The 14,661-nt window shown below is 53.4% G+C and overlaps 16 non-coding genes across 16 annotated transcripts; all 16 read left to right on the forward strand.

Annotated features, from left to right (window-relative positions):
• Positions 1-501: 501 nt before the first annotated feature.
• LOC124560103 lies at positions 502-620 on the forward strand. Its single transcript, XR_006969018.1, has one exon. It is a non-coding gene; the product is annotated as a 5S ribosomal RNA (ribosomal RNA).
• A 799-nt stretch (positions 621-1,419) lies between these two features.
• On the forward strand, positions 1,420-1,538 carry LOC124560115. Its single transcript, XR_006969029.1, has one exon. It is a non-coding gene; the product is annotated as a 5S ribosomal RNA (ribosomal RNA).
• Positions 1,539-2,337: 799 nt separating this feature from the next.
• Positions 2,338-2,456, forward strand: LOC124560127. Its single transcript, XR_006969040.1, has one exon. It is a non-coding gene; the product is annotated as a 5S ribosomal RNA (ribosomal RNA).
• Positions 2,457-3,255: 799 nt separating this feature from the next.
• LOC124560139 lies at positions 3,256-3,374 on the forward strand. Its single transcript, XR_006969051.1, has one exon. It is a non-coding gene; the product is annotated as a 5S ribosomal RNA (ribosomal RNA).
• Positions 3,375-4,173: 799 nt separating this feature from the next.
• LOC124560152 lies at positions 4,174-4,292 on the forward strand. The gene has a single exon (XR_006969062.1). It is a non-coding gene; the product is annotated as a 5S ribosomal RNA (ribosomal RNA).
• Positions 4,293-5,091: 799 nt separating this feature from the next.
• LOC124560104 lies at positions 5,092-5,210 on the forward strand. Its single transcript, XR_006969019.1, has one exon. It is a non-coding gene; the product is annotated as a 5S ribosomal RNA (ribosomal RNA).
• A 799-nt stretch (positions 5,211-6,009) lies between these two features.
• LOC124560105 lies at positions 6,010-6,128 on the forward strand. The gene has a single exon (XR_006969020.1). It is a non-coding gene; the product is annotated as a 5S ribosomal RNA (ribosomal RNA).
• Positions 6,129-6,927: 799 nt separating this feature from the next.
• On the forward strand, positions 6,928-7,046 carry LOC124560106. The gene has a single exon (XR_006969021.1). It is a non-coding gene; the product is annotated as a 5S ribosomal RNA (ribosomal RNA).
• Positions 7,047-7,845: 799 nt separating this feature from the next.
• LOC124560108 lies at positions 7,846-7,964 on the forward strand. The gene has a single exon (XR_006969022.1). It is a non-coding gene; the product is annotated as a 5S ribosomal RNA (ribosomal RNA).
• Positions 7,965-8,763: 799 nt separating this feature from the next.
• LOC124560109 lies at positions 8,764-8,882 on the forward strand. Its single transcript, XR_006969023.1, has one exon. It is a non-coding gene; the product is annotated as a 5S ribosomal RNA (ribosomal RNA).
• Positions 8,883-9,681: 799 nt separating this feature from the next.
• On the forward strand, positions 9,682-9,800 carry LOC124560110. The gene has a single exon (XR_006969024.1). It is a non-coding gene; the product is annotated as a 5S ribosomal RNA (ribosomal RNA).
• A 799-nt stretch (positions 9,801-10,599) lies between these two features.
• Positions 10,600-10,718, forward strand: LOC124560111. Its single transcript, XR_006969025.1, has one exon. It is a non-coding gene; the product is annotated as a 5S ribosomal RNA (ribosomal RNA).
• Positions 10,719-11,517: 799 nt separating this feature from the next.
• Positions 11,518-11,636, forward strand: LOC124560112. Its single transcript, XR_006969026.1, has one exon. It is a non-coding gene; the product is annotated as a 5S ribosomal RNA (ribosomal RNA).
• A 799-nt stretch (positions 11,637-12,435) lies between these two features.
• Positions 12,436-12,554, forward strand: LOC124560113. The gene has a single exon (XR_006969027.1). It is a non-coding gene; the product is annotated as a 5S ribosomal RNA (ribosomal RNA).
• Positions 12,555-13,353: 799 nt separating this feature from the next.
• Positions 13,354-13,472, forward strand: LOC124560114. Its single transcript, XR_006969028.1, has one exon. It is a non-coding gene; the product is annotated as a 5S ribosomal RNA (ribosomal RNA).
• A 799-nt stretch (positions 13,473-14,271) lies between these two features.
• LOC124560116 lies at positions 14,272-14,390 on the forward strand. Its single transcript, XR_006969030.1, has one exon. It is a non-coding gene; the product is annotated as a 5S ribosomal RNA (ribosomal RNA).
• The last annotated feature ends 271 nt before the right edge of the window (positions 14,391-14,661 follow it).

Genomic DNA, 14,661 nt, shown 5'->3' on the forward strand with positions numbered 1-14,661 from the left:
TTAGTCGTCTCGTCTCGTCCCGCAGACGTTTGTCGTGCTTGCGCTGTCATATGGACCACGACCCGAGCGGCAGCGAGCGGCAGTCGAGCAAAGTCGGGACAAGTCGGGACGGGGACAGGGACAGGAATGGTGCGAATGCACTGCAAACTACGCAGACACCTGGTGTGAGGCGCGGCGAGGCGAGGAAGCCCACATCGCTACCAGTGGCGCCCTCCAGCACGACACTGCACCACCCCGTACAGGCCCTCCGCTGGACACCAGGGACAAGATGCGTCCTCCGCTAGTGCCGAAGGCTGCACGCGCCCAGCGAATGACAGGAGGTGCAACGAGCAGCAGTGCGTCTCACACACGCGGCGGTGGGGCGCGCTCCCCGCACGCGTCCTCGAGGAACTGGCTGTTGCGGAAGGAAGTGCTTTCGTCAAATGCGGCGGAAAACTAACATTTTGTGTGTTGGGAAAAAAGCCGAACGCGAATTCTGCCGTGGTCCTACATTAGATGCGCGCCAACGGCCATACCATGATGGATACACCGGTTCTCGTCCGATCACCGAAGTTAAGCATCATTGGGCCCAGTTAGTACTTGGATGGGTGACCACCTGGGAAACCTGGGTGCTGTTGGCTACCTTCCTTTTTTTTTTTTTCGTTTTGGTATTATGTCGCTACCCCTGCCAGCCCAATTTTCAAACTACCTTTCTGTTGTGACAAAGATGCTTCCTTATGCCTTTTAAACTACTGTAATGGTACGAAAATGCAGTAATTAACTCGGTTTGAGGGAGAATGTGCTAACCAAGTTTGCCAAGAAGACTTTGAAAACGACAAAACAGTACGAATCGGCAGGTGATTTCTGAAATAGCTCACCGCCTATTGTTGTGTAGGAGTGTAGAGTTCCAAATTTGGTTTGTAATCATGACTTTATTCCTTAGTCGTCTCGTCTCGTCCCGCAGACGTTTGTCGTGCTTGCGCTGTCATATGGACCACGACCCGAGCGGCAGCGAGCGGCAGTCGAGCAAAGTCGGGACAAGTCGGGACGGGGACAGGGACAGGAATGGTGCGAATGCACTGCAAACTACGCAGACACCTGGTGTGAGGCGCGGCGAGGCGAGGAAGCCCACATCGCTACCAGTGGCGCCCTCCAGCACGACACTGCACCACCCCGTACAGGCCCTCCGCTGGACACCAGGGACAAGATGCGTCCTCCGCTAGTGCCGAAGGCTGCACGCGCCCAGCGAATGACAGGAGGTGCAACGAGCAGCAGTGCGTCTCACACACGCGGCGGTGGGGCGCGCTCCCCGCACGCGTCCTCGAGGAACTGGCTGTTGCGGAAGGAAGTGCTTTCGTCAAATGCGGCGGAAAACTAACATTTTGTGTGTTGGGAAAAAAGCCGAACGCGAATTCTGCCGTGGTCCTACATTAGATGCGCGCCAACGGCCATACCATGATGGATACACCGGTTCTCGTCCGATCACCGAAGTTAAGCATCATTGGGCCCAGTTAGTACTTGGATGGGTGACCACCTGGGAAACCTGGGTGCTGTTGGCTACCTTCCTTTTTTTTTTTTTCGTTTTGGTATTATGTCGCTACCCCTGCCAGCCCAATTTTCAAACTACCTTTCTGTTGTGACAAAGATGCTTCCTTATGCCTTTTAAACTACTGTAATGGTACGAAAATGCAGTAATTAACTCGGTTTGAGGGAGAATGTGCTAACCAAGTTTGCCAAGAAGACTTTGAAAACGACAAAACAGTACGAATCGGCAGGTGATTTCTGAAATAGCTCACCGCCTATTGTTGTGTAGGAGTGTAGAGTTCCAAATTTGGTTTGTAATCATGACTTTATTCCTTAGTCGTCTCGTCTCGTCCCGCAGACGTTTGTCGTGCTTGCGCTGTCATATGGACCACGACCCGAGCGGCAGCGAGCGGCAGTCGAGCAAAGTCGGGACAAGTCGGGACGGGGACAGGGACAGGAATGGTGCGAATGCACTGCAAACTACGCAGACACCTGGTGTGAGGCGCGGCGAGGCGAGGAAGCCCACATCGCTACCAGTGGCGCCCTCCAGCACGACACTGCACCACCCCGTACAGGCCCTCCGCTGGACACCAGGGACAAGATGCGTCCTCCGCTAGTGCCGAAGGCTGCACGCGCCCAGCGAATGACAGGAGGTGCAACGAGCAGCAGTGCGTCTCACACACGCGGCGGTGGGGCGCGCTCCCCGCACGCGTCCTCGAGGAACTGGCTGTTGCGGAAGGAAGTGCTTTCGTCAAATGCGGCGGAAAACTAACATTTTGTGTGTTGGGAAAAAAGCCGAACGCGAATTCTGCCGTGGTCCTACATTAGATGCGCGCCAACGGCCATACCATGATGGATACACCGGTTCTCGTCCGATCACCGAAGTTAAGCATCATTGGGCCCAGTTAGTACTTGGATGGGTGACCACCTGGGAAACCTGGGTGCTGTTGGCTACCTTCCTTTTTTTTTTTTTCGTTTTGGTATTATGTCGCTACCCCTGCCAGCCCAATTTTCAAACTACCTTTCTGTTGTGACAAAGATGCTTCCTTATGCCTTTTAAACTACTGTAATGGTACGAAAATGCAGTAATTAACTCGGTTTGAGGGAGAATGTGCTAACCAAGTTTGCCAAGAAGACTTTGAAAACGACAAAACAGTACGAATCGGCAGGTGATTTCTGAAATAGCTCACCGCCTATTGTTGTGTAGGAGTGTAGAGTTCCAAATTTGGTTTGTAATCATGACTTTATTCCTTAGTCGTCTCGTCTCGTCCCGCAGACGTTTGTCGTGCTTGCGCTGTCATATGGACCACGACCCGAGCGGCAGCGAGCGGCAGTCGAGCAAAGTCGGGACAAGTCGGGACGGGGACAGGGACAGGAATGGTGCGAATGCACTGCAAACTACGCAGACACCTGGTGTGAGGCGCGGCGAGGCGAGGAAGCCCACATCGCTACCAGTGGCGCCCTCCAGCACGACACTGCACCACCCCGTACAGGCCCTCCGCTGGACACCAGGGACAAGATGCGTCCTCCGCTAGTGCCGAAGGCTGCACGCGCCCAGCGAATGACAGGAGGTGCAACGAGCAGCAGTGCGTCTCACACACGCGGCGGTGGGGCGCGCTCCCCGCACGCGTCCTCGAGGAACTGGCTGTTGCGGAAGGAAGTGCTTTCGTCAAATGCGGCGGAAAACTAACATTTTGTGTGTTGGGAAAAAAGCCGAACGCGAATTCTGCCGTGGTCCTACATTAGATGCGCGCCAACGGCCATACCATGATGGATACACCGGTTCTCGTCCGATCACCGAAGTTAAGCATCATTGGGCCCAGTTAGTACTTGGATGGGTGACCACCTGGGAAACCTGGGTGCTGTTGGCTACCTTCCTTTTTTTTTTTTTCGTTTTGGTATTATGTCGCTACCCCTGCCAGCCCAATTTTCAAACTACCTTTCTGTTGTGACAAAGATGCTTCCTTATGCCTTTTAAACTACTGTAATGGTACGAAAATGCAGTAATTAACTCGGTTTGAGGGAGAATGTGCTAACCAAGTTTGCCAAGAAGACTTTGAAAACGACAAAACAGTACGAATCGGCAGGTGATTTCTGAAATAGCTCACCGCCTATTGTTGTGTAGGAGTGTAGAGTTCCAAATTTGGTTTGTAATCATGACTTTATTCCTTAGTCGTCTCGTCTCGTCCCGCAGACGTTTGTCGTGCTTGCGCTGTCATATGGACCACGACCCGAGCGGCAGCGAGCGGCAGTCGAGCAAAGTCGGGACAAGTCGGGACGGGGACAGGGACAGGAATGGTGCGAATGCACTGCAAACTACGCAGACACCTGGTGTGAGGCGCGGCGAGGCGAGGAAGCCCACATCGCTACCAGTGGCGCCCTCCAGCACGACACTGCACCACCCCGTACAGGCCCTCCGCTGGACACCAGGGACAAGATGCGTCCTCCGCTAGTGCCGAAGGCTGCACGCGCCCAGCGAATGACAGGAGGTGCAACGAGCAGCAGTGCGTCTCACACACGCGGCGGTGGGGCGCGCTCCCCGCACGCGTCCTCGAGGAACTGGCTGTTGCGGAAGGAAGTGCTTTCGTCAAATGCGGCGGAAAACTAACATTTTGTGTGTTGGGAAAAAAGCCGAACGCGAATTCTGCCGTGGTCCTACATTAGATGCGCGCCAACGGCCATACCATGATGGATACACCGGTTCTCGTCCGATCACCGAAGTTAAGCATCATTGGGCCCAGTTAGTACTTGGATGGGTGACCACCTGGGAAACCTGGGTGCTGTTGGCTACCTTCCTTTTTTTTTTTTTCGTTTTGGTATTATGTCGCTACCCCTGCCAGCCCAATTTTCAAACTACCTTTCTGTTGTGACAAAGATGCTTCCTTATGCCTTTTAAACTACTGTAATGGTACGAAAATGCAGTAATTAACTCGGTTTGAGGGAGAATGTGCTAACCAAGTTTGCCAAGAAGACTTTGAAAACGACAAAACAGTACGAATCGGCAGGTGATTTCTGAAATAGCTCACCGCCTATTGTTGTGTAGGAGTGTAGAGTTCCAAATTTGGTTTGTAATCATGACTTTATTCCTTAGTCGTCTCGTCTCGTCCCGCAGACGTTTGTCGTGCTTGCGCTGTCATATGGACCACGACCCGAGCGGCAGCGAGCGGCAGTCGAGCAAAGTCGGGACAAGTCGGGACGGGGACAGGGACAGGAATGGTGCGAATGCACTGCAAACTACGCAGACACCTGGTGTGAGGCGCGGCGAGGCGAGGAAGCCCACATCGCTACCAGTGGCGCCCTCCAGCACGACACTGCACCACCCCGTACAGGCCCTCCGCTGGACACCAGGGACAAGATGCGTCCTCCGCTAGTGCCGAAGGCTGCACGCGCCCAGCGAATGACAGGAGGTGCAACGAGCAGCAGTGCGTCTCACACACGCGGCGGTGGGGCGCGCTCCCCGCACGCGTCCTCGAGGAACTGGCTGTTGCGGAAGGAAGTGCTTTCGTCAAATGCGGCGGAAAACTAACATTTTGTGTGTTGGGAAAAAAGCCGAACGCGAATTCTGCCGTGGTCCTACATTAGATGCGCGCCAACGGCCATACCATGATGGATACACCGGTTCTCGTCCGATCACCGAAGTTAAGCATCATTGGGCCCAGTTAGTACTTGGATGGGTGACCACCTGGGAAACCTGGGTGCTGTTGGCTACCTTCCTTTTTTTTTTTTTCGTTTTGGTATTATGTCGCTACCCCTGCCAGCCCAATTTTCAAACTACCTTTCTGTTGTGACAAAGATGCTTCCTTATGCCTTTTAAACTACTGTAATGGTACGAAAATGCAGTAATTAACTCGGTTTGAGGGAGAATGTGCTAACCAAGTTTGCCAAGAAGACTTTGAAAACGACAAAACAGTACGAATCGGCAGGTGATTTCTGAAATAGCTCACCGCCTATTGTTGTGTAGGAGTGTAGAGTTCCAAATTTGGTTTGTAATCATGACTTTATTCCTTAGTCGTCTCGTCTCGTCCCGCAGACGTTTGTCGTGCTTGCGCTGTCATATGGACCACGACCCGAGCGGCAGCGAGCGGCAGTCGAGCAAAGTCGGGACAAGTCGGGACGGGGACAGGGACAGGAATGGTGCGAATGCACTGCAAACTACGCAGACACCTGGTGTGAGGCGCGGCGAGGCGAGGAAGCCCACATCGCTACCAGTGGCGCCCTCCAGCACGACACTGCACCACCCCGTACAGGCCCTCCGCTGGACACCAGGGACAAGATGCGTCCTCCGCTAGTGCCGAAGGCTGCACGCGCCCAGCGAATGACAGGAGGTGCAACGAGCAGCAGTGCGTCTCACACACGCGGCGGTGGGGCGCGCTCCCCGCACGCGTCCTCGAGGAACTGGCTGTTGCGGAAGGAAGTGCTTTCGTCAAATGCGGCGGAAAACTAACATTTTGTGTGTTGGGAAAAAAGCCGAACGCGAATTCTGCCGTGGTCCTACATTAGATGCGCGCCAACGGCCATACCATGATGGATACACCGGTTCTCGTCCGATCACCGAAGTTAAGCATCATTGGGCCCAGTTAGTACTTGGATGGGTGACCACCTGGGAAACCTGGGTGCTGTTGGCTACCTTCCTTTTTTTTTTTTTCGTTTTGGTATTATGTCGCTACCCCTGCCAGCCCAATTTTCAAACTACCTTTCTGTTGTGACAAAGATGCTTCCTTATGCCTTTTAAACTACTGTAATGGTACGAAAATGCAGTAATTAACTCGGTTTGAGGGAGAATGTGCTAACCAAGTTTGCCAAGAAGACTTTGAAAACGACAAAACAGTACGAATCGGCAGGTGATTTCTGAAATAGCTCACCGCCTATTGTTGTGTAGGAGTGTAGAGTTCCAAATTTGGTTTGTAATCATGACTTTATTCCTTAGTCGTCTCGTCTCGTCCCGCAGACGTTTGTCGTGCTTGCGCTGTCATATGGACCACGACCCGAGCGGCAGCGAGCGGCAGTCGAGCAAAGTCGGGACAAGTCGGGACGGGGACAGGGACAGGAATGGTGCGAATGCACTGCAAACTACGCAGACACCTGGTGTGAGGCGCGGCGAGGCGAGGAAGCCCACATCGCTACCAGTGGCGCCCTCCAGCACGACACTGCACCACCCCGTACAGGCCCTCCGCTGGACACCAGGGACAAGATGCGTCCTCCGCTAGTGCCGAAGGCTGCACGCGCCCAGCGAATGACAGGAGGTGCAACGAGCAGCAGTGCGTCTCACACACGCGGCGGTGGGGCGCGCTCCCCGCACGCGTCCTCGAGGAACTGGCTGTTGCGGAAGGAAGTGCTTTCGTCAAATGCGGCGGAAAACTAACATTTTGTGTGTTGGGAAAAAAGCCGAACGCGAATTCTGCCGTGGTCCTACATTAGATGCGCGCCAACGGCCATACCATGATGGATACACCGGTTCTCGTCCGATCACCGAAGTTAAGCATCATTGGGCCCAGTTAGTACTTGGATGGGTGACCACCTGGGAAACCTGGGTGCTGTTGGCTACCTTCCTTTTTTTTTTTTTCGTTTTGGTATTATGTCGCTACCCCTGCCAGCCCAATTTTCAAACTACCTTTCTGTTGTGACAAAGATGCTTCCTTATGCCTTTTAAACTACTGTAATGGTACGAAAATGCAGTAATTAACTCGGTTTGAGGGAGAATGTGCTAACCAAGTTTGCCAAGAAGACTTTGAAAACGACAAAACAGTACGAATCGGCAGGTGATTTCTGAAATAGCTCACCGCCTATTGTTGTGTAGGAGTGTAGAGTTCCAAATTTGGTTTGTAATCATGACTTTATTCCTTAGTCGTCTCGTCTCGTCCCGCAGACGTTTGTCGTGCTTGCGCTGTCATATGGACCACGACCCGAGCGGCAGCGAGCGGCAGTCGAGCAAAGTCGGGACAAGTCGGGACGGGGACAGGGACAGGAATGGTGCGAATGCACTGCAAACTACGCAGACACCTGGTGTGAGGCGCGGCGAGGCGAGGAAGCCCACATCGCTACCAGTGGCGCCCTCCAGCACGACACTGCACCACCCCGTACAGGCCCTCCGCTGGACACCAGGGACAAGATGCGTCCTCCGCTAGTGCCGAAGGCTGCACGCGCCCAGCGAATGACAGGAGGTGCAACGAGCAGCAGTGCGTCTCACACACGCGGCGGTGGGGCGCGCTCCCCGCACGCGTCCTCGAGGAACTGGCTGTTGCGGAAGGAAGTGCTTTCGTCAAATGCGGCGGAAAACTAACATTTTGTGTGTTGGGAAAAAAGCCGAACGCGAATTCTGCCGTGGTCCTACATTAGATGCGCGCCAACGGCCATACCATGATGGATACACCGGTTCTCGTCCGATCACCGAAGTTAAGCATCATTGGGCCCAGTTAGTACTTGGATGGGTGACCACCTGGGAAACCTGGGTGCTGTTGGCTACCTTCCTTTTTTTTTTTTTCGTTTTGGTATTATGTCGCTACCCCTGCCAGCCCAATTTTCAAACTACCTTTCTGTTGTGACAAAGATGCTTCCTTATGCCTTTTAAACTACTGTAATGGTACGAAAATGCAGTAATTAACTCGGTTTGAGGGAGAATGTGCTAACCAAGTTTGCCAAGAAGACTTTGAAAACGACAAAACAGTACGAATCGGCAGGTGATTTCTGAAATAGCTCACCGCCTATTGTTGTGTAGGAGTGTAGAGTTCCAAATTTGGTTTGTAATCATGACTTTATTCCTTAGTCGTCTCGTCTCGTCCCGCAGACGTTTGTCGTGCTTGCGCTGTCATATGGACCACGACCCGAGCGGCAGCGAGCGGCAGTCGAGCAAAGTCGGGACAAGTCGGGACGGGGACAGGGACAGGAATGGTGCGAATGCACTGCAAACTACGCAGACACCTGGTGTGAGGCGCGGCGAGGCGAGGAAGCCCACATCGCTACCAGTGGCGCCCTCCAGCACGACACTGCACCACCCCGTACAGGCCCTCCGCTGGACACCAGGGACAAGATGCGTCCTCCGCTAGTGCCGAAGGCTGCACGCGCCCAGCGAATGACAGGAGGTGCAACGAGCAGCAGTGCGTCTCACACACGCGGCGGTGGGGCGCGCTCCCCGCACGCGTCCTCGAGGAACTGGCTGTTGCGGAAGGAAGTGCTTTCGTCAAATGCGGCGGAAAACTAACATTTTGTGTGTTGGGAAAAAAGCCGAACGCGAATTCTGCCGTGGTCCTACATTAGATGCGCGCCAACGGCCATACCATGATGGATACACCGGTTCTCGTCCGATCACCGAAGTTAAGCATCATTGGGCCCAGTTAGTACTTGGATGGGTGACCACCTGGGAAACCTGGGTGCTGTTGGCTACCTTCCTTTTTTTTTTTTTCGTTTTGGTATTATGTCGCTACCCCTGCCAGCCCAATTTTCAAACTACCTTTCTGTTGTGACAAAGATGCTTCCTTATGCCTTTTAAACTACTGTAATGGTACGAAAATGCAGTAATTAACTCGGTTTGAGGGAGAATGTGCTAACCAAGTTTGCCAAGAAGACTTTGAAAACGACAAAACAGTACGAATCGGCAGGTGATTTCTGAAATAGCTCACCGCCTATTGTTGTGTAGGAGTGTAGAGTTCCAAATTTGGTTTGTAATCATGACTTTATTCCTTAGTCGTCTCGTCTCGTCCCGCAGACGTTTGTCGTGCTTGCGCTGTCATATGGACCACGACCCGAGCGGCAGCGAGCGGCAGTCGAGCAAAGTCGGGACAAGTCGGGACGGGGACAGGGACAGGAATGGTGCGAATGCACTGCAAACTACGCAGACACCTGGTGTGAGGCGCGGCGAGGCGAGGAAGCCCACATCGCTACCAGTGGCGCCCTCCAGCACGACACTGCACCACCCCGTACAGGCCCTCCGCTGGACACCAGGGACAAGATGCGTCCTCCGCTAGTGCCGAAGGCTGCACGCGCCCAGCGAATGACAGGAGGTGCAACGAGCAGCAGTGCGTCTCACACACGCGGCGGTGGGGCGCGCTCCCCGCACGCGTCCTCGAGGAACTGGCTGTTGCGGAAGGAAGTGCTTTCGTCAAATGCGGCGGAAAACTAACATTTTGTGTGTTGGGAAAAAAGCCGAACGCGAATTCTGCCGTGGTCCTACATTAGATGCGCGCCAACGGCCATACCATGATGGATACACCGGTTCTCGTCCGATCACCGAAGTTAAGCATCATTGGGCCCAGTTAGTACTTGGATGGGTGACCACCTGGGAAACCTGGGTGCTGTTGGCTACCTTCCTTTTTTTTTTTTTCGTTTTGGTATTATGTCGCTACCCCTGCCAGCCCAATTTTCAAACTACCTTTCTGTTGTGACAAAGATGCTTCCTTATGCCTTTTAAACTACTGTAATGGTACGAAAATGCAGTAATTAACTCGGTTTGAGGGAGAATGTGCTAACCAAGTTTGCCAAGAAGACTTTGAAAACGACAAAACAGTACGAATCGGCAGGTGATTTCTGAAATAGCTCACCGCCTATTGTTGTGTAGGAGTGTAGAGTTCCAAATTTGGTTTGTAATCATGACTTTATTCCTTAGTCGTCTCGTCTCGTCCCGCAGACGTTTGTCGTGCTTGCGCTGTCATATGGACCACGACCCGAGCGGCAGCGAGCGGCAGTCGAGCAAAGTCGGGACAAGTCGGGACGGGGACAGGGACAGGAATGGTGCGAATGCACTGCAAACTACGCAGACACCTGGTGTGAGGCGCGGCGAGGCGAGGAAGCCCACATCGCTACCAGTGGCGCCCTCCAGCACGACACTGCACCACCCCGTACAGGCCCTCCGCTGGACACCAGGGACAAGATGCGTCCTCCGCTAGTGCCGAAGGCTGCACGCGCCCAGCGAATGACAGGAGGTGCAACGAGCAGCAGTGCGTCTCACACACGCGGCGGTGGGGCGCGCTCCCCGCACGCGTCCTCGAGGAACTGGCTGTTGCGGAAGGAAGTGCTTTCGTCAAATGCGGCGGAAAACTAACATTTTGTGTGTTGGGAAAAAAGCCGAACGCGAATTCTGCCGTGGTCCTACATTAGATGCGCGCCAACGGCCATACCATGATGGATACACCGGTTCTCGTCCGATCACCGAAGTTAAGCATCATTGGGCCCAGTTAGTACTTGGATGGGTGACCACCTGGGAAACCTGGGTGCTGTTGGCTACCTTCCTTTTTTTTTTTTTCGTTTTGGTATTATGTCGCTACCCCTGCCAGCCCAATTTTCAAACTACCTTTCTGTTGTGACAAAGATGCTTCCTTATGCCTTTTAAACTACTGTAATGGTACGAAAATGCAGTAATTAACTCGGTTTGAGGGAGAATGTGCTAACCAAGTTTGCCAAGAAGACTTTGAAAACGACAAAACAGTACGAATCGGCAGGTGATTTCTGAAATAGCTCACCGCCTATTGTTGTGTAGGAGTGTAGAGTTCCAAATTTGGTTTGTAATCATGACTTTATTCCTTAGTCGTCTCGTCTCGTCCCGCAGACGTTTGTCGTGCTTGCGCTGTCATATGGACCACGACCCGAGCGGCAGCGAGCGGCAGTCGAGCAAAGTCGGGACAAGTCGGGACGGGGACAGGGACAGGAATGGTGCGAATGCACTGCAAACTACGCAGACACCTGGTGTGAGGCGCGGCGAGGCGAGGAAGCCCACATCGCTACCAGTGGCGCCCTCCAGCACGACACTGCACCACCCCGTACAGGCCCTCCGCTGGACACCAGGGACAAGATGCGTCCTCCGCTAGTGCCGAAGGCTGCACGCGCCCAGCGAATGACAGGAGGTGCAACGAGCAGCAGTGCGTCTCACACACGCGGCGGTGGGGCGCGCTCCCCGCACGCGTCCTCGAGGAACTGGCTGTTGCGGAAGGAAGTGCTTTCGTCAAATGCGGCGGAAAACTAACATTTTGTGTGTTGGGAAAAAAGCCGAACGCGAATTCTGCCGTGGTCCTACATTAGATGCGCGCCAACGGCCATACCATGATGGATACACCGGTTCTCGTCCGATCACCGAAGTTAAGCATCATTGGGCCCAGTTAGTACTTGGATGGGTGACCACCTGGGAAACCTGGGTGCTGTTGGCTACCTTCCTTTTTTTTTTTTTCGTTTTGGTATTATGTCGCTACCCCTGCCAGCCCAATTTTCAAACTACCTTTCTGTTGTGACAAAGATGCTTCCTTATGCCTTTTAAACTACTGTAATGGTACGAAAATGCAGTAATTAACTCGGTTTGAGGGAGAATGTGCTAACCAAGTTTGCCAAGAAGACTTTGAAAACGACAAAACAGTACGAATCGGCAGGTGATTTCTGAAATAGCTCACCGCCTATTGTTGTGTAGGAGTGTAGAGTTCCAAATTTGGTTTGTAATCATGACTTTATTCCTTAGTCGTCTCGTCTCGTCCCGCAGACGTTTGTCGTGCTTGCGCTGTCATATGGACCACGACCCGAGCGGCAGCGAGCGGCAGTCGAGCAAAGTCGGGACAAGTCGGGACGGGGACAGGGACAGGAATGGTGCGAATGCACTGCAAACTACGCAGACACCTGGTGTGAGGCGCGGCGAGGCGAGGAAGCCCACATCGCTACCAGTGGCGCCCTCCAGCACGACACTGCACCACCCCGTACAGGCCCTCCGCTGGACACCAGGGACAAGATGCGTCCTCCGCTAGTGCCGAAGGCTGCACGCGCCCAGCGAATGACAGGAGGTGCAACGAGCAGCAGTGCGTCTCACACACGCGGCGGTGGGGCGCGCTCCCCGCACGCGTCCTCGAGGAACTGGCTGTTGCGGAAGGAAGTGCTTTCGTCAAATGCGGCGGAAAACTAACATTTTGTGTGTTGGGAAAAAAGCCGAACGCGAATTCTGCCGTGGTCCTACATTAGATGCGCGCCAACGGCCATACCATGATGGATACACCGGTTCTCGTCCGATCACCGAAGTTAAGCATCATTGGGCCCAGTTAGTACTTGGATGGGTGACCACCTGGGAAACCTGGGTGCTGTTGGCTACCTTCCTTTTTTTTTTTTTCGTTTTGGTATTATGTCGCTACCCCTGCCAGCCCAATTTTCAAACTACCTTTCTGTTGTGACAAAGATGCTTCCTTATGCCTTTTAAACTACTGTAATGGTACGAAAATGCAGTAATTAACTCGGTTTGAGGGAGAATGTGCTAACCAAGTTTGCCAAGAAGACTTTGAAAACGACAAAACAGTACGAATCGGCAGGTGATTTCTGAAATAGCTCACCGCCTATTGTTGTGTAGGAGTGTAGAGTTCCAAATTTGGTTTGTAATCATGACTTTATTCCTTAGTCGTCTCGTCTCGTCCCGCAGACGTTTGTCGTGCTTGCGCTGTCATATGGACCACGACCCGAGCGGCAGCGAGCGGCAGTCGAGCAAAGTCGGGACAAGTCGGGACGGGGACAGGGACAGGAATGGTGCGAATGCACTGCAAACTACGCAGACACCTGGTGTGAGGCGCGGCGAGGCGAGGAAGCCCACATCGCTACCAGTGGCGCCCTCCAGCACGACACTGCACCACCCCGTACAGGCCCTCCGCTGGACACCAGGGACAAGATGCGTCCTCCGCTAGTGCCGAAGGCTGCACGCGCCCAGCGAATGACAGGAGGTGCAACGAGCAGCAGTGCGTCTCACACACGCGGCGGTGGGGCGCGCTCCCCGCACGCGTCCTCGAGGAACTGGCTGTTGCGGAAGGAAGTGCTTTCGTCAAATGCGGCGGAAAACTAACATTTTGTGTGTTGGGAAAAAAGCCGAACGCGAATTCTGCCGTGGTCCTACATTAGATGCGCGCCAACGGCCATACCATGATGGATACACCGGTTCTCGTCCGATCACCGAAGTTAAGCATCATTGGGCCCAGTTAGTACTTGGATGGGTGACCACCTGGGAAACCTGGGTGCTGTTGGCTACCTTCCTTTTTTTTTTTTTCGTTTTGGTATTATGTCGCTACCCCTGCCAGCCCAATTTTCAAACTACCTTTCTGTTGTGACAAAGATGCTTCCTTATGCCTTTTAAACTACTGTAATGGTACGAAAATGCAGTAATTAACTCGGTTTGAGGGAGAATGTGCTAACCAAGTTTGCCAAGAAGACTTTGAAAACGACAAAACAGTACGAATCGGCAGGTGATTTCTGAAATAGCTCACCGCCTATTGTTGTGTAGGAGTGTAGAGTTCCAAATTTGGTTTGTAATCATGACTTTATTCCTTAGTCGTCTCGTCTCGTCCCGCAGACGTTTGTCGTGCTTGCGCTGTCATATGGACCACGACCCGAGCGGCAGCGAGCGGCAGTCGAGCAAAGTCGGGACAAGTCGGGACGGGGACAGGGACAGGAATGGTGCGAATGCACTGCAAACTACGCAGACACCTGGTGTGAGGCGCGGCGAGGCGAGGAAGCCCACATCGCTACCAGTGGCGCCCTCCAGCACGACACTGCACCACCCCGTACAGGCCCTCCGCTGGACACCAGGGACAAGATGCGTCCTCCGCTAGTGCCGAAGGCTGCACGCGCCCAGCGAATGACAGGAGGTGCAACGAGCAGCAGTGCGTCTCACACACGCGGCGGTGGGGCGCGCTCCCCGCACGCGTCCTCGAGGAACTGGCTGTTGCGGAAGGAAGTGCTTTCGTCAAATGCGGCGGAAAACTAACATTTTGTGTGTTGGGAAAAAAGCCGAACGCGAATTCTGCCGTGGTCCTACATTAGATGCGCGCCAACGGCCATACCATGATGGATACACCGGTTCTCGTCCGATCACCGAAGTTAAGCATCATTGGGCCCAGTTAGTACTTGGATGGGTGACCACCTGGGAAACCTGGGTGCTGTTGGCTACCTTCCTTTTTTTTTTTTTCGTTTTGGTATTATGTCGCTACCCCTGCCAGCCCAATTTTCAAACTACCTTTCTGTTGTGACAAAGATGCTTCCTTATGCCTTTTAAACTACTGTAATGGTACGAAAATGCAGTAATTAACTCGGTTTGAGGGAGAATGTGCTAACCAAGTTTGCCAAGAAGACTTTGAAAACGACAAAACAGTACGAATCGGCAGGTGATTTCTGAAATAGCTCACCGCCTATTGTTGTGTAGGAGTGTAGAGTTCCAAA

Source organism: Schistocerca americana, unplaced genomic scaffold, assembly GCF_021461395.2.
Source record: "Schistocerca americana isolate TAMUIC-IGC-003095 unplaced genomic scaffold, iqSchAmer2.1 HiC_scaffold_1068, whole genome shotgun sequence".
Classification (NCBI taxonomy): Eukaryota; Metazoa; Arthropoda; class Insecta; order Orthoptera; family Acrididae; genus Schistocerca; species Schistocerca americana.